The sequence below is a fragment of the Eleutherodactylus coqui genome, chromosome 1 (assembly GCF_035609145.1).
Source record: "Eleutherodactylus coqui strain aEleCoq1 chromosome 1, aEleCoq1.hap1, whole genome shotgun sequence".
In the NCBI taxonomy this organism is placed as follows: domain Eukaryota; kingdom Metazoa; phylum Chordata; class Amphibia; order Anura; family Eleutherodactylidae; genus Eleutherodactylus; species Eleutherodactylus coqui.
The window spans coordinates 154,096,880-154,115,456 of NC_089837.1; the positions used below are offsets into that span (position 1 = coordinate 154,096,880).

General features: G+C 43.0%; 1 protein-coding gene across 1 annotated transcript in view; it reads left to right on the forward strand.

Annotated features, from left to right (window-relative positions):
* The window catches only part of MB21D2 (Mab-21 domain containing 2), a 71,948-nt gene that overhangs the window by 48,905 nt on the left and 4,466 nt on the right, over window positions 1–18,577 (forward strand). The gene's annotated exons all lie outside the window — the stretch shown is intronic.

The following is an 18,577-nucleotide window of genomic DNA, read 5'->3' on the forward strand; positions in this document are numbered from 1 at the left end:
AGCAGACACCCCTTATTGTAAACCCAAACCCTAGAGAACTGCCCATTCCTTGGAAAACAGCTTAAAAACCAACACCCAGACTCCGTTTTGTCCCTCTTGCTTGTGCGAGCACCTTTAAATTATTGATGTCTTTGTGGGCATGGTTGATCCATGTAACTTTTTTCAGGCGCTTCTCCAGCGTGACTTTATTTCAGTCACTGCAAAAAAATTCACAAGAGGAATTCATTACTACAGATTTTGCATTCTTACATCCTGCATTGGCAAGAAATACTACCTATCTCCCTCTACAAATTTGCCTGTGAAGCTCTGTGCTGTGTGTTGGGACGCCTCCTACCATGCCTACTTCCTGTAGTCATAGCAACCAGTGACTCCATCCGCAGCTGCACTGCGGATGTACTGCGTGAAAAAACGCACCCATTCACTTGTATTGGAGGCTTCACGCGCAGAATCCGACCCAAATTAGAACAGGTCGCAGATTTTTTCAAGCGCGTGAAAAAACGCGATACAAATCCGTCCGTCTGGGGACAACTGCGGATCCTCATAGGAGTATATTGGCTGCGGTCTGGGGCAGATAATGTGCCTAAAATAACGCGCTGGAAATTCCGTTCGTGTGCAGGCACCCATAGGCAGACTTTAGAATACTCCCAACCCTTTCTTTTAAATAAAGTGAAGATCACTGCCTTAGACCGCCTGCACACGGGCTGGTCGGATCCGACAGCGAGATTTCTCGCCGCGGGACCCGACCCGAGAGCCTGCAGGGACGAGCGCGTACTCTCCCGCGCCTGGCGGCCGCAGCTCTTTCGTGTGCCGGCTGCGGCGCAGCCGGCACATGCGCAGACCGGAGCCGGCGGCCGGGTGAGTGCGTGCCCCGCACAAAAATAGGACATGTCGCGGTTTGTTTGCCGCGCGAGATTTCGCGTGGCCAAACCGCGGCAGTCTGCATAGGAGTGCGTATTGTAATGCACTCCTATGCAAACTTTCAGCGGCGGGATTTCCGCCCCTGTGCAGGCGGCCTTAGAAGTCCGTTTTTATAGCCAGGACATCAAGGTGAGCGATCAAATTTCAGTATGTCTGTACTGATGGAGACAGACCTTAATTAATAAGTCTAGCAGCTTGTATGAACAGGCATGAAGATCATGCAGGCTGAGTACTATCAGTCAGTAGCCCACATTTACGGGGCATACAAAGTTATCTGAATGATCAAATTTCAGTTTGTCTGTACTGATAAAGACAGACAGTATATGGCAGCTTGTTTCGATAGGCATGTGAGCTATCTAATTTAAAGCACATGTCGATCCTACAAGCAGAATGCTAAACTCTCTGTATGCCCCCGTAAATGTGGGCTATCAACAGAGTCAGTACTCTAGCCTAAGGTTAAAGGTAAGGGTAACAGCCAGCCTGGCCGCGATGTTAACGCTGCAGCCGACCTGGCCGCAATGACAGAGACAGAGCTGTAACATCGCGGCCAGGCTGGCTGCTACCCTTACCCTTACCTTTAACCTTAGGCTAGAGTACTGACTCTGTATGCCCCGTAAATGTGGGCTATCAACAGAGAGTTTAGCGTTCTGCTTGTAGGATCGGCATGCGCTTCAAATTAGATAGCTCACATGCCTATCGAAACAAGCTGCCATATACTGTCTGTCTTTATCAGTACAGACAAACTGAAATTTGATCATTCAGATAACTTTGTATGCCCCGTAAATGTGGGCTACTGACTGATAGTACTCAGCCTGCATGATCTTCATGCCTGTTCATACAAGCTGCTAGACTTATTAAGGTCTGTCTCCATCAGTACAGACATACTGAAATTTGATCGCTCACCTTGATGTCCTGGCTATAAAAACGGACTTCTAAGGCAGTGATCTTCACTTTATTTAAAAGAAAGGGTTGGGAGTATTCTAAAGTCTGCCTATATCAGTGCAAACTAATCAAATGTGACCGCTAGTCTTGGTGTCCAGACCTAAAAACAGACTCCAAACCTAATGAGTCATATTCCATCGAACAGGGGTTTTGAATGTAGCATAGTCTGTCATCAACAGTACAAGACAATTCATACTAACTTTATCACCTACTCTTGTTGTCCCTACTATAAGATGGAAAAAAGATGGAATAAAATAATCTAAAGCTCCATTTCTGCCACTATTGAATGAAAACCACTCCGTTTTATGTTTGTGATATATAAAAAGAAATCGACAGAGATACATCACCAGCATATATGAGAGTGTGTATGTCTATAATATATATATATATATATATATATATATATATATATATATATATATATATATATATATATATACACAACACACCTGTTATGTGGGTATTGAAATAAAGTAGTTTTGGGTTGTGCCAAATAACGACTTTCAACCACTATTACTTGTCCAAACATACTCTATATCATCATCATCATCAGCACATAAGAAAGGGTCAATTTTCTAATCAATGATGCCGTGTGCGAGTTGGATGAAAGAATACAGTGGTTGGGCTTTAAATAAAGAGAAATAACCAACACTGTTTTTTTCCAGATATATCGTAAATTAAGGACAAGAAATTTTAAGAGAAATCTTTTCATGTGTGTACGTACACGGCTCGTTTAAATTTATATAAATAAAGGTTACATTTTAACTATTAGTGAAGTTCTTTTCTGTGAAGGTTCAATAATAAATTCAAAGAACTTATACGCCACTGTGACTTCTAGTATGTTTCAGATATTGCAGTTGAAAATGTAAAAAAAAACAAACTACTTTTTAAAAAAAATTTTCAAATTGGCACTTTTAATGAATAGACACAAATTCTATCGGTCTATTTTCACCACCTAAATGAAGTACAATATATGGCAAAAACAATGTCTGAATCGCTTTGATAAGGAAAACCTTTACGGAGTTATTCTATGTTAAAGTGACACATGTCAGATTTCCAAAATTTGTTTTGGCCATCAAGGTGCAAATAGGCTTGGTCACTAAGGGGTTAATTTTTATCTTTGTGCATGCAAGCATTCCTTATATGGGTGCAGCATCAGAGAGAACAAGGCCCTTGTAGGTTGGTGGTAAAGTATGTACTTATATTTTACTGCCCTATTGCTAACAATGGCAGAATTACATGTTAATGTCCAGAAATCAGTCTTCCTAGATACTAATTTCTGGAAGTTTTGTTGAGGCCATATAATCCCTCGCACCAGAGATAACATGTATGTATGTTTTGGCTCATTACTGAAAATCTAAAAAAAGGCTGCGTTATCACTTCTACTTTTGCTGGCAGGCGTTGCTTACCTTGCGGCTGTGAAATGTTCTGTCATGTGCGTCTCTGTCTGACATGGTGCTAATTACTTTTATTGACCCATGCTACACTCTATCAGTCACCTCAGTATCGCTGCTTTGATGCAGGACACTGTGTAATTATACTGGAATTTTCTGATGAAATGGTCCTATTCAGACACAAAGAATAGACGAGGTTCTGGGTCCTAAGCTTCATTATAAAATAAAATACAATGGATGTCTTCCTCCTGTAATTTACACGGAGCAGCTATCGTTCACATTGTCTCTACATCGTGGGAGGCTGAACAGTAATCTTCAGCGGAAATTTAAGTCATGATTTTTCAGGGGATGAATCCATAAAGGGGTTGGCCATTCCATTGTCACTAAAGGTCTTGAAAGTTTGAGGGTGCACTGCATGCAATGCAACCAACCGGGCGCTGCTGCGGCTTCTGTAATGATAAAAAGCAGCTGCTGCTGTGGCGCGACTCAGTAATTAGCATTGCATGTAGTGCACCCTCGAACTTTCAAGACCGTTTGTGACAATGGAATAGCCAACCCCTTTAATGGATTTAACCCCTTTAATGGATTTAGCCCCTGAAAAAGTCTAACCTAAATTTTCTGCATTGCCTGTAAAATTGCAGTGTTGATGTGGTCCTTAGTGATGCCGCCATTCTCATGAGAAGAGAGAAAATCGGACATGAAGATCGAATTCTATGCACTTACCAATATTTGATCATGCTTATTCAATAATTAAGCCCTCTCCAAGCCAGTGTCTGACCTAGTCCTGCATTCAGGTTTCTCTACATAGAACGTGTTTGACCTAACCGGACATCAGAGCTAACACTATGCAGGACAGAGCAGTGTCAGAGGCAGTTGTGCATATCTATGTTACACTATGCAGGACAGCGCAGAGCCGATGTTGGAGGCTGTAGTGCATATCTATATTACTCTAGGCAGGACAGCACTGTCCTGCCTAGTGTAATAAGACATGCTGAAGAATTTCTCTGATATCTATCATTAGAAATGAAGTCTTATTATATAAATGTATGTAATATCAATATACTTATAATTACAGGATTATTAAAAATGGTCTTCCACATGTGAAATACTTATTGCTAATATCATCATGACTAGAGATGAGCGAGCATACTCGGTAAGGCGATATACCCGAGAGAGCATCGGCTTTTTCGAGTACCTGCTGGCTCGTCCCTGTAGATTCGGGGGTGGGGTGGGGGGGGATCGGGAGGGAGAGAGAGAATTATTAGGGAAGAGCCAGCAGATACTCGAAAAGGCGATTCTCTCTCAGGTATATCGCCTTACCGAGTATGCTCGCTCATGACGGGTCATTTTTATGTGTTTTTGTTGACTGATTCCAAGGAATCCACAACAGGGTTTCCCAGCCAAAATAATTTTTAGCTAGGAAGTGTGCGGTTGGCAGGGAAATTGGGTTGGAAAGGGTTAATTTACTGTCAAATTAGAACTTTGTGAGAAGAAAAGTGTGTAGAGGAGTGTGTACTGCTACAGAGGGAATCCCATGGTGGATGAAGTCGGACATGTCAATGGCTTCTAGCTATTATTTTATGCAGAATTATTTAGTGACCAATAATTCAGATGCTGCCTTAAGCTCCCAAGGCTTATCCCAGCGCTATATTGTAGACGATGGCACAACTGTCTCCTCATTACAAGGAAGGACACTCCGGGCTTTGAAACATTTATGCTATATGTTTTCTGTAATCCACCTTTTGTTCAACCAAACAAATGGCAAATAAGCCGTGAGAAGGTCACATCTGAGCAGCCTGTGTTTCGATGCAAGTATGCTTATTCAATATCTCACTTATTTCATGGTGGGCTAATTATGGCATACTCGCCAATGAATCTATAGTACATTAGAAAAACTTTCATTATTCTTCCATGCAATATCGTATCCACCATCCAGGGATTGCTGTAAAGTGCAGTGCAGGGTTTATAAAAGGTTGTAAAGTATGAAGCACAGTCATTTAGACCCTGCACAATTATAATGCTAGTAGTGTAATCCATCGCAATGTTAGGCTTCATTCATGTAGCAATGTTACAGCTATATGAATAAAGCCTAACCTTGCAATGAAAAGGTAAACCCAGGTTAAATCCTTCCAGGGAAAATCTGGGAACCCTTGCCCCCAAACAATCTCTAGGTTCTCTAGATAAAAAGGTATTAAACAAGTTCCTACCTGGAGCTGCAAAGGGTCTTGTGAACACAGCTGCTCCTTCCTGCTAGGGGCGCTATTACAGAAGCGGTTACTACCTCTGCTAGCATTTGCAGATATTGGCTGGGCTGCACCTTCACATCTAGGTATGGGACAGGCAATTGCATGGATTAGAGGATTTGTGTAAAGGTATGTTCACATGTAGTGGACTTTGCAGCAGAAAATCCGCTGCAGAATTTGATGCATATCCATATCAAAATCCCGCATGGAAGGACTGGATATTGATGTGGATTTTGATGCAGCCTTCATTTTGAAAAATCCGCGTATTCCCGCAGCGTAAAAGCGCCCAGCCGGGCACTTTTACGCCGGGCAGGAAGGATAGTCCTGGAACTATCTTCCTGGCTGGATAATGGCTGCTGCCATAGACTCCTATGGGAGTCAATGACAGCGGCTGGAGGTGGGAGGGAGTTTAGCAGTGTGATTTAAATCATGCTGCGAATTGCTGCCATTCTCTGCAGTGAGCCTATCAGCTCTCCCCTGCTCCCCGGCAGCGGCTGAGACCTGCCACGGGATATCTCTACGCCCGTGGACAGGAGCCCTTAGACTACTTGGTAACTATTGTAGAGGACCCTCCCGTTGATATGCTAGTTGGATTTTCCATTTGTAATATCCTAATTTTCTTTGGTCAGACGATTACAAAAAACAATCTCCCATTGTGCGGTAATCACTGACACAGAATGACAAGAAGCCACCAGGCTTTATATCGCTCGCTCAGCCTTCAGCACAAGTTCTTATGGTTTTGAATGGAGTAGAAGTAATTCTGCCTTTGTTTCCTAAGGACGTGTTGTGATAGCAGTGGCAGAGGAAATGAGAGCTGAGGCAAAGGGAGCATCTGGAAGAGCAGTGTGAAATATCTTCCAGCGGCATTACACACACTTGGGTAATCTGGAGACAGCAGCGTCTGGTTCCAGCTACTACCATGTGACGACGTTCAGCATTCAGTAAGCCAGAAGAGATGAAAGTAGAAATGAGCTTTTATTGGGAACTGTAGTTTGATTTGATCCCACATGCACATGGGAGGCAGATGTGATATTTTCCTGGTGGCTAAGCAAAGCCAAGAGCTTTCCATTTCATTTATCTTATTGTATTCAGATAGGGTTTTTTTTATTCCATTATTGTTCGGATTGAGGTGGGAAAATCCTTGAATTCAGCTGCAGTCAGGACAACACGCGTGACGTGGGTTTTGGATGGCATATCTAAATTTATGTGAAACAAGTGTTTTGTTGGTTTCAGGAGGTAAATGCAGCATAGTTATTTAATTTCTCAAACATGGGTAATCTATTTAAGGTGGCGGACCTTCCACATGGAAATTATGCGGCATTTACAGCAGCGGCAAAGTGGACGATATTTTGAAATAAGCCGCACAAAACCCATGCCGAAACTGACATGCGGCACAGAATTCAAATCCACGGCCTGTCCATTTTATTGCTGCTGTGGAATTCACCCCCTCTCAATAAGGGCTGGTTTGGAGGCAGGCTTTCTGCTGATATTCAGCTGGAAATCCGCCTTGTGTGGACCCAGCCTTAGGGTGACTTTACTCAGGCCAACTGTCAGATGCCGAAGGGCCTAAAAACTGTCCCAACAATTTATAGCTCCTATGCTTTCACACAGAAGTATAATAGCCATAATTCCCAGTAATGGCACACCACCCCTCCCAGTGGCCCACATAGCGATACTACCACTGTAGTAATGTAGCCCCAATGATAATAGTTTGCTGCCCTTATTCCTGAGCAACAATCATGGCAGCAAGTAGTTCACTCGCTGAAGTAGGTCCAGCTGTGGTGGCTACTGTACGCAGAGACCCTGCTTCTGCTACCGCCATCTGCCTGTATTCCTGTACGCATACTACACAGTGCTGATGATTGGGTCTCTGCATGCAGGAATGCAGCAACTGGACCTGCTTCAGTGAGTAAACCTCTTGCCGGGCAGCAAGTCACAGAGCAACTTAATCTATTTTTTATTTTCTAACAGACATTAATATGGTCTGTAAAAAATACTAGCACTATCCTTTGGAAGTTAATTATCGTCTGGGCTGGTGGCTTACCAGCTGGGTGGCAAACCTAGTAGCTTTGGCTTTTTCATGATTTAATAACCAAGCGACTCCAACAAGTGAGCAGTTGTCACTCACTTGCCCTGTTGTGTCCTGACTTTACATGGGATGACAGTGGCCTGTAAGAGCTCTTTTGTGGAATGCACTATAGTACACCCATGCAAAAAATGGTGACTTTTGGTTGACCTTCAACAGAACACAAATTTTACTTCTAGATGGCAGAAAACTATTGCTACTTGTAATATATCACAGTAAAGTTATTTAGTAGATGAACTCCTCGCTACAGTCATCACCCCAATATATTGGAATGAGGAACTATATCCATTGCTACATGGTTTGTGTAAATGTCTCTAGAGGGCTGAAAAATATTGCCTAAAATGTTCCACCAATTTCTAGTTCTATAATGTTGTTCTTGAGTCTGAAAGCTGGACGTAGGAATAATCTTCTACAGCCGAGGACAGAATTGCTGACTCTGCTCGACAAGCTGTTTGCGTTGAGAATTCATATCCCTCTTGCTAGAATCTGTACCTCTAACTACTGTATCCAGGGAGATGGAAAGTAGTTAGCCAGAAGAGTCTCTGTTCAGTAGTTTGTGTTGGATGGGGGACCCTATATTAGATTCTGGAGCTATGCACTGCAAGCTGCTGTTTCAGTATAGTGCTCACTATAAAGCACTTAAGAAACTTCCCGCAGACAAATTAGTGCAGCTAAAGAGAATTGTCAGCAAAATATTTTAGTGGCACAACGACTTGAGCAACCCATTAACGCATGTGTTACAGCAAGGCATTGTGGTCCTCTTAGTTGTTGTAATCTTCACTATAGCAGTATGCTGTGTGCCCTTGTTTCTGCTTTATGCCATTACTCCCTGAGAGCGTCAGCAGTGGGGATCAGCAGGTACATCGGGACAAACTCCTTGCTGGCATAGTAACTTGCAAACCAAATTGATGCCCCTTAAAGACTAATGCTGACACTGACCATTCTGTTCTGACTGCAATGGATACAAAGACATCCTCTGCAAATTCACTCCTATTGCTGCAGCAAATTCAACAGTGGAAAATCATCAGCAAATTCACAGGCCAAATCTGCCCCCTAAATGGTGGGGATTTTGCTGCACTGTTCAACGATTTGCCTTTCAAAGGTTGAAATCCATTGCCCAAAATCCACAGTATAAGCTGCATGCTGTGGATTTAGAACTGTCAACTTGTTTCAAATGCACTGTGGATTTTCAAGGAACTTTTCCTTGCAAACTCGATTGTTGTTTGTTTTTTTTTCTTTTTTTAAATCTAGTCTACACGGGGCGCTTCCAGAATTTACAGTACAAAGCAAGGAGTGCCTTCACACAACATTGCCCAGGTGAAACGCATAGATAGCAACTTGCAAGGCCAAACAGATTTTAACCCTTTCAAATCCACTTTTGGATCCAGGGTTTCCTAGGGGACCTACCCTTTCTGCCATTATACAATGGCGCCATCTGCTGGCTAGAGCCAGTACTGTGGTATGTGACATGCTGGAGAGGCCCCCCCACAACAGAGCGGCCAGTAATCTACAGTAATAATACCCTGCCGGACATCTTCCAACATCGGAGCTGTATAGCCTTCAATCAGAATGTCTTTAGACGTCAGACAGTGGATTGGAAAGGGTTAAAATCCTATTTGAGACATGACTGTGTGCCACACTACAGCTATGTGTCCAGGTAATCTAGTTCTACCACTGAGTGAATGACTTCTACTGCATGGTAAAAGATGTATCTTGGTTTAAATCCCTTTCCACCATTCAGTATGTTGAATAAATGGGCCATTATTAGTAATCTTGTCATTGCACATGCATTTCCAAAAGTCAAGGCTGCTCAGTGTGTTAATGTGCTGATCTCCGAATGAGTGGGGTGCCTATCCTAATCTGAGGGGAGTTAGAAACCTACTGAATAGGTGCAAATTTTGTCAGACTAGTGATAGCAGACTACTGTTATCTGTCACATGGCAACTAAATTGACTGTATATTGGCAGGAAGGTTCAAACTCCTGTTGCCATTCCGTTAACATCCGCTATGGACGTCATGGGCCGAAGTAGTTTTGGAATGACCATCGTGAACAGATTTATTCTTTATACATCCACTATATAGATTTGAGTAGAGCAGAGGCGTTGGGGATGTCACATATTATAGCTCTATTATACCTTCCAGAATATGAGCACTTGCGTCAGGAGCGCCAACGGTGACACTGCAGTCTTTGACTGGTCGCAGTGGTCACATGATTTGGCCTGGTCCTCTACCCAGGAGCCAGGGCACTATCAGCTGCTCGGCTCTGCTTCAGTAGTCCGAGGAGAGGGGGAGTGATTGGGGTTTTTATTCTTTGTTTTTTAAATGGGCCCAGTTTCTGAAAAAATGTTTATAATCCTATTTTCACTTAAAGGGGGGTTACATGTACTGTATGTCCCTTTTGCCTTTCACACTACTGACATAACTGACTGACTAAAGGCCCATTTACACCAGACAATGATTGCTAAAAAATTGCCAATCGGCGATCGTTTCAGCAATAATCGGTGCGTCTAAATGTGGGCCCATTGTGCACTTTTCGTGCACTGCTAGCTGATCGTTAAATTCAGTTCAACCTAAAAATCGACGTTCAGCCTTATGAGAAGTTCTCCACGGGGAGTGCTGATAGCATTGTTTCCCGCTGGAGAACAAAGGAGCTGAATGCAGATAAGAGCCCTCAGGCTATTAACTGCTTTCAGCTAAGGCTTCATTTGCACACGGGCTAATGCCCACGGCCGGATTTTCGCCGCGTTTCACTGCAGCTATTGGGTTCTATTGAACGTAAAAGCTCAATGTACACACCGGAATGCCACCGCAGAATTTGGCAGTGTAAAATTACCCGCGGCATGTCTTATTTGCCGTGGGAATATGCGTGGACAACTTCCATTGTAGTCAATGGAAGCCTCCCGTCACACTTTACTTCCACTGTAGCACAGCGGAAGTATAGTGTGAATATGACCACTGATGGCCGCGTCATATGGCGCTGCTTTACTGCACATGCGCGCTGGCGTGTCATGCGGGACTTTATGCAGTGCATCCAGAGGCAAGTATGGGGTCTTTGGGGGCGCGCCATGACTGACTCCGCTGCAGTATTCCGTTTGCGGAGCCCGTCACGGCCGTGTGCATTAGGCCTTAATTGCTCTTAAGTAGCCGAGTAGCTACTTAATAGTTTATGCAAAATGATCGCTCAAAGCTGTCACTCAGACTGTTTGAGCGATCATCGGCCCGTGTAAACCAGCCTTTAAACCTGCTGGATAGTACTAGATGCAGTTAACTAGAAGGTCCTTTCATCTTGTCGTGTTATATTGGTGTAATATCCAGCGTCTGTGTATTTCAGCTCCAGAGGAGGATTTTATTTTTAAAACTAATTAAAACTGGGAGAAGACAGTTTTTCAATATTCTGTAACTACCAAACATTTCCGATATCAAAATGTGCGCTGTGTTTCAGTAATGAACAGCGCTGCTTTATCTCGCAGAGCTTTAGGGAGCACAGCATGAATTAGCACTACATGGAAAAGATTAACTCTTCCAGGAAACTCTATAGCCTGTGCTGTGGGCCCGGCTATACGCATTCCCTGGTATTGGCGGATTTGCTTCTTGTGTATAGACTCTCTTTTCACTTTGCAGTCTGCAGTGCCCAACCCAGACGAAGCCTTGGACGAATAAGTTTAACATGTTGTTGCTCTACATTGTATGGAATCTAGTATGTCGAGGGACCACTGTATTGTACTATAAAACTTGTGGGGTGTTGCACATGGTTTCTTCATGGGCCCATAATGCTGTTACATTATAAAATGACACTGGCAAATATACATTTGGTGATATGCAGTTGACTATGTCAGTATGGTATGCTGGTGGATTTCTTGCCCATTGTGCTTCCAGGGCAAACCATGACCACCGACGTGACTGATTGGACCCTCGTAGCCCCTTCTCTAATGAATCTTCCTTCACTGTTGTCGATCTGCCGCCTTCTTGGTATAGAATCATGTATTAAGTATCTCCGAGGTGCCTAAAGCTTGTAAGCCTATTGATGTAAGTGGTAGTCTAATGCCCCCCCAACCACTTCTGCTGCGAGCACTGATGGATTGTATCTGTTGACGTCATATTGTTCCATTATTTAGGAAGATGACACAATTCATTCACCTTTTTTATTAGAATTTGTGCAGCTGAAAAAGACTCACAATATGATTGTTCTCAGTAAGAGAAACCAAGTAATCTTGTAGAGATGATACCTTTTTAATGGCATTTTAAACAAAAATACATGATGTTAACGCCAGCTTCCGAACCAACGCAGGGTTCTTCAGGCTTAAATGGAATGGAATGGATCCGAAGAGGCATGAATATTTATACACACATACTTATGACAAGGCACAGACATGGATGTGAATAATTTGCACTTAAAAGAATACTGCAACAGAAATACAAATATCTTTAAAAAGTCACTGATAAGGGAGTGGAGGTTTTATGGTCCCTGAATTAGTGTTGGGGCGAAGTTCACCAGGCTAGCAGTGTTATCTGTGCTATAGATGTCTCATACTTCCCAGTCAGGCATAAATTCTCGTGAATAATTTAGCCCCTTATTGAAAGTGTCAAAAGCTGTCATAAATTTTATATTCCCAAATTCTCCTATGGTTTTGTGACTTGAAATTGCCTTTCAGTACCTAACTTCACAGAAGACAAGATAACAGATTTCTGGCACGGTGGCTCAGTGGTTAGCATTGTTGCCTCACAGCACTGGGGGCCTGAGTTTATATCAACCAAGTGCAACATCTGTATGGAGTTTGTATGTTGTCCCTGTTGGTATGTTTTTGGAATTTAGGAGGAAACCCATACAAATAGGCAAATATGGGGACAGGGACTAATGTAAGTGATGAGTGTCTATACGGTGCTGCAGAATATATATGTGCTACGCAACTCGGCAAAATAGACTTGTGTAGTAATTACTTGTAGGGCCTGTGCCCTCACTCAGTGCTATCTTTTTGTGTTTCTCTTGTGTTTGAGGTGCTTTAGGCCGGCTTCACACGAGCGTGACGGGCTCCGCCGTGGAATATTCCGCGGCGAAGCCCGTCACAGCGCCCCCCAGAGGCCCCATACTTACCAGCGGAAGATATTGTGAAGACGCTTCCCCGCCCACCGCCGCCGCGTCATGTGACACGCCCACCGTGTCACATGACGCGGCCGGCCGTGTCACATGACGCGGCCGGCCGTGTCACATGACGCGGCGGCGGTAGGCGGCGAAGCGTTTTCACGCTATCTTCCGCTGTGTTACAGCGGGACATAGCGTGAACGGACGGCTTCCATTGACTGCAATGGAAGCCGTCAGCGTGTACACCCGCGCAAATAGAGCATGCCGCGGGTGAGGACGGGAGATTTCACTGTGCGGAATTCCACAGTGGAATTCCGCACCGTGTGCCCTGAGCTATTAGGTTCAATAGAACCTAATAGCTGCAGGCAACGCAGCGGATTTTCGCCGCGAATTACGCGGCGTAAATCCGTTCATGGGAAGGAGGCCTAAATTTGGTTTTAATGGATTTGACCTTTAAAAGTTATTTAGAGATCAAACTTTGATTACGGTTAGACTGGGTTATTCATTCATGGCATCTGACTTAACCGTTTTAATTCTGAATGCCTGTGTGTGCTGGAAAGAAAAACATTACATGCAGCGGTTATCTGTCCAGCTGTGGACAAGTGCGTAAACTGCACCAAAATCTCATCACTTGTGTCCAGATAAATGGGAACCCAGCCTTATTGGATTTATATAGCTTTGAATGGTTCCCGCTATTAAATAGTTTTTTCCACTGTGATAAAATGGGTCAGAGCGTCATGTTCCAGGACAAGATTAGTTTTTCTCCATGCGGACAAAATCATGCAATATTTAAATCAGAATTCATTGTACAGTAAAAGCTTTTCTGTATTCCAACTTTTTAGTATTAAAATTTAAATCTAGTGAAATCTCCGATAAGATGACTTGCATTTTATGAATGTACAAATATGAGATGAATGCTGCCCTCTACTGGGAAATCAGCAGGTTAACCATTTCTATGTTGGAAAGGCAACATTGTTGCAGATAGAGATTGTGGTAGGAGATTTGTGTCCTTGTATCGATATAGAGGAAAGGGGTGATGAGTATGTATCCGGGCTTGTATTTTACGATGACCATTCAATACCTTTGCTATGTCAGTGAAGCAAAATGTTCTTGTCCGCTTCTCCAGAATGACCCTTTCTTTATAGCCGGGGTGTAGCGGTGGTACTCTCTCCATTGCTCTCAGATCTGTCGGCAAGTAATATATTGCTGTTGATGGCAAAGTGTATTCCTCCTATGTAGGTTGCGGAACAGGCAGGCATAATGGGGAAGCTGCGGGATTGCCACTTATATACTGGATGAGGAAGCATTTATGAAACTGTTGCTCCTTAGATGTGCCTCATCTTTGGTTTCATATCTGTGGCTTGGAGATATTCCAGGCATTTACTATTGATGACCTATACTCAGAATAGGTCATCAGAAGTTGATCACTAAGGGTCCACAGCTCAGGTCCCTGCTGACAATCAGATTGGTTGCTGTCAGCGCAGCAAGGTCCGGACAACGCATTCGGTTTTCGGAGCCGGAAGTGTTGTCATTGAATTCAACAGGAACAGTGCCTTCTATTACTCTTCCTGCTCCGACCACCGAGTCTGGCTAGGCTGCAGCGGCCACAGGATCTGCTGATCGTCAGGGACCGGAGCTGTGGACCCCTGCCCATCAACTTTTAATGACCTATTCTAAGTATAGGTTACAAGCCCGGAATATCCCTTTTAAATGGGGGATCGTTTTGTTTTAGAAACAATACGGGGCTGTTGAGTGCAATGCCTTTTATAAGCTAGCCTAAAATTTCCATCTGTATGTAGTGCTCATTCTGTAAAGTACGTAATCTAGAATGTCGCCCCTTACAGCTGATCTCGTGGAATGCTCCATATAGAACGTGCTTTATCACACGCCTATACCTTTTGCTACTGATGACCTGTCCTTTAGCATTTCCGGGGCAGATGTACATATAAAAGATAAAATCTGCAAAATGTGTTTTAATTTGTAAACTGTAAGTAAAGCTAAATCTATTCTATATAGTAAGCTGCTAAAAATGTATCTGCGTTCCCAAGAGGTATGCTCATTTTAATTTTGACTCCTACATGCAGCGAAGTTTGCAAGTCTGCTCTAGATCCGTGGAAATGGATTAAGACATTTTTGCAGTGACTTGGTTGTTTGTCTCATTCAGTTTTATTAGAGCGCATGCGCCTCCTAGTGGTTACATTGTCGCTTAACACAGACATCATAAATGTACTTCACAAGCAGTAATTGTTCCTGTCCTGAAGTTCTAGAAATGACTAAGTGTCCTTTTAACAGGACCAGCTGAGACAGTGTTACCAGACTGTCATGTTGTGTGTTGATTATGAGATGTATATGAAGATTATATGCTGTATGTTCTGCCCTGCACAAAACTATCACATAACACACGAGGCCGTATTCAACTTTCCATAACTTCATAAACTATTGATAAAGTTAGTACAATTTGTGCCATATTGAAAGACTTTATTCCCACTTTCCACCTACGCCCTTGGGGTACAGGGCAGTAAGGAGAAACCTGCTCTTGCTGCTTGTTGTAATGACATGTACAGATCTCCACATTTATTCTCACAGCTATAATACTTTTGTGCTTATTTTATCATTTACAACTAGAAGACATGACAATGTCAGGCTATATACACACAGGACTGTAGACACTCCTTGTGCCACCCCATAATGCTCTATGGGGAATGACTTGATGATACGGTATCAATCAAACAAGCCACAATTCTTCTTTTGGATGGAATCTAAACAAAGTTTTGTGCCCCCATATGAACTTTTGAGTTATGTGGAGGAGCAGCATGATCCTATAGAAGTCTGCACATGCCCAATTATCTCAGTGTTAATACGGCCATACCCTGGACTTGTAACACAATGTTAGATGACATTGTAATGGGAAAAAGTGTCATTTGCAGGTTTGGAATAATATAAATATTATATACATTTTTTTTTTTATTTTACTATTTTGATATACCTAATAATTGCAGCCCAGTCACTTGATTTCTATCACTTTGTCAGTTATCACTACGGAGCACCCTGTATGAAACCTACCCAAAGTCTGTGGCTAAACAGCCATTTTTCTTTCCCTGCACAGTATGTTCTTCCAGAAGCAAGCCTCCACTCTTTGACACGAGCAGAATATCCCCACATGATGCAGTGAAATTTACAGTCCTGCAAAAAGGACCGCACCAAAACCGTGACGATACAAGACCCATTGGCCAAAGCACTTATTTCCTAAAATAACATACCCTAATTGTGGTTAGGAAATATATCCAATGTTCCCTTACAGGCCCTGAAGCCACGTTCTGCCTGCAGTGTATTGTGAGTGTTCACAGTTCTGTAGACGCTCCCGTGGAATAATTGTAGCTGTCAGCATTGCACTTACCGGCTGCGGAGAGATATATATAGAGGCGGCACACATTGGGAATGGGATAGGAACCGTCCTATTCAGCTCGGCTGTCGGCTCAGACAGGATGTGACTTTTGCCATTTTAACTAACTTTCATATTGTACCATTCAGACTGTCTTTGACGCCATGTAGAGCCGCTCACGTCGTCTTAAAGACTCCAGGCGTGTGGATTGTACCGTGATCTCTGAGCCCACTAGCATGTAAATTCCTTCATTTGGAATTCGGAGCTTACAGATGCACAAAATTCATTATACAAGTGAATAGTCATGCTACTTTTTCCTATAAGCTCTATGGATTATGTAAAGCTTTTACATTTTAATACCACATTATTTTAATGTTCAGCAGACTTTCCTATTAAACCCAGAACAATGCTCGATACAAGATTTACGGAGACAACTGATCTTAATTGATCTTGTAATAGGCCTGTCGACAAAGAATATCTTAATCAGTTTAACAATTAAGAAGGTTTTCAGTACATCCGCCTGGGGGGGTTATAAGACCCAACGTACAGCATGTACTTATGGAGGGATGGAAGGCTCCATCTAGTGGAGAAAAAAAGGAACTGCCAGCAGTATTAGGAATCTTAGAAAGCAATTCATCTCTTTGGTTTACAGAGCATGAATGGGATTTTGTACCGCTAGGTGTTAACATGTTTGTGATCACACAGCTGCAGGTTTGTGAAGGTTATGGTATATCCAGTAGACAGGACTTATCTGGAAATGCATAGAAATCATGATGACATTTCAATATAGTTGAGGTTAGTTTAGTAATTTTGAAATGGGAAATCGTACAACCTTGATAATTAGAGTGACTGAATCCACTTGGATAAGTAATGAAACATCAGGGCCTCCAGATAAGTTCAATTGATGCTGACTTGACCTATAGTGCTATTGATACAGGGGTGCACATGAGCCTGTCATCAGTCACATTTGATTTGTTTGGTCGGAACACAGAATTCTGCTTTCGTTCCACATTTCAAATCTTCTTATATTTGCTGAGTTACCTAATATTGCATACTGTACAGTATTGGAAAGTCTCAGCAGAGTCTTCCATTTTTTTTCATAGTAAGGAGTGGAGTATTGGACTATCAGCCTGCCTCCAGGTATGGCAGTATATTTGGAGTGTTTAGGGACACGGGGTTTGAACTGGTCAAGTGCTTTGACACATGATGGAAAATTGGCCATGGACAACGTTGCTGCAAAATTTGAATATCTTACATGTGGATTTGCCTTTGACATTGCACATTAAAATCTGCACATAGGACATGCAGCTTTTTCGTTAAAGGAAACCTGTTGTCATGTTTGAGCCCCATAAACTACATTATAGGGCTCATTCGTGAAGGAATGGGGAGCCTGGGGTGCTATTTGATAGCACTAGAATGGGGTGCCAACCCGTATGTCCCCCATGAAGTTGGTACATGCATGATGTGTTCATGCGCTCACCCATTCATCTCTGACAAAGTGGACGTACATACAGCTAACTGAAAAGAGTCATGCTTGCTTTATGGGGTAGGGTTCAGATACAATTTGAGAGGTAAAGCACTAAACAAATTTTAAGGAAGTATGCCCATTAGCTTCAGTTATTCTTGATGCACTTTGCATATTTTTTTGTTCATCTTCCAAGTTGAACGTTTTCTTAAGTGACATTTAAAAGCTCGAGAACATGGAAGATGGAAGCGGTATTGATCTGATGAGGCTGCTTCTGCGTACAGCTGCTTCAAAAGTTTACATCAGCTGTGCTACCTGGCGTGCTTCGTTTAGCTAATTAGACATACCAAAAGTCCCATGAGTGTTCCTAAAATTTACATTTTGAACTAAGCTTCATTATTGGTGTCATTATCAACGTGCGTTCGGATCAAATGTTAACACTGTGCTTGCTGTGTCAGCTGAAACCTTGTTTACTGGAGCTGTCCCTTTGCTGAAGCCTTATAGTATTATTTTAATTGTAATTTATTGTATGAAGTAAGAGGTTATTTGGTCTGTTGCTTGGTTTGTTCAGATTTTATTAATAGGCAAAAAGTGGAAAAGTACTGTATACTGCAATGCCGTATATAGTAAAAGGGATCAAATTATCGCACATTCAAATATGTTTATAAAAGCTTTAAGACCTATTTTTGCATATATATGTAATGGGGTTTACCTGGACTAAACTGTTGATGACCTAACCATCGGTAGTTGATCATGATGGTCCACCACTCAGGTTCCCTTCCAGTCAGCTAAATCACAGGTGTCAAACACAAGGCCCGCAGCCGAATCCGGCCCGCCACATTGTTCAACGTGGCCCGCGGGCATGGCCGGCATCACGTGCCAGTGGCCGCTCACCACAGCAGTGAATAACAGCTGGGGGGCTGGGGCTCCCCTGCCGGTATTTACTCAGCAGCGCAGGTCCCAGGTGCACACTGTGACATCAGTGGGCACCCGCGATCCTGCTCCCCCCTACCCTAGTTCCGCAAGAGCAGAAGAGAGAAGGGGTCCGGAAGTGCACACTGACGTCA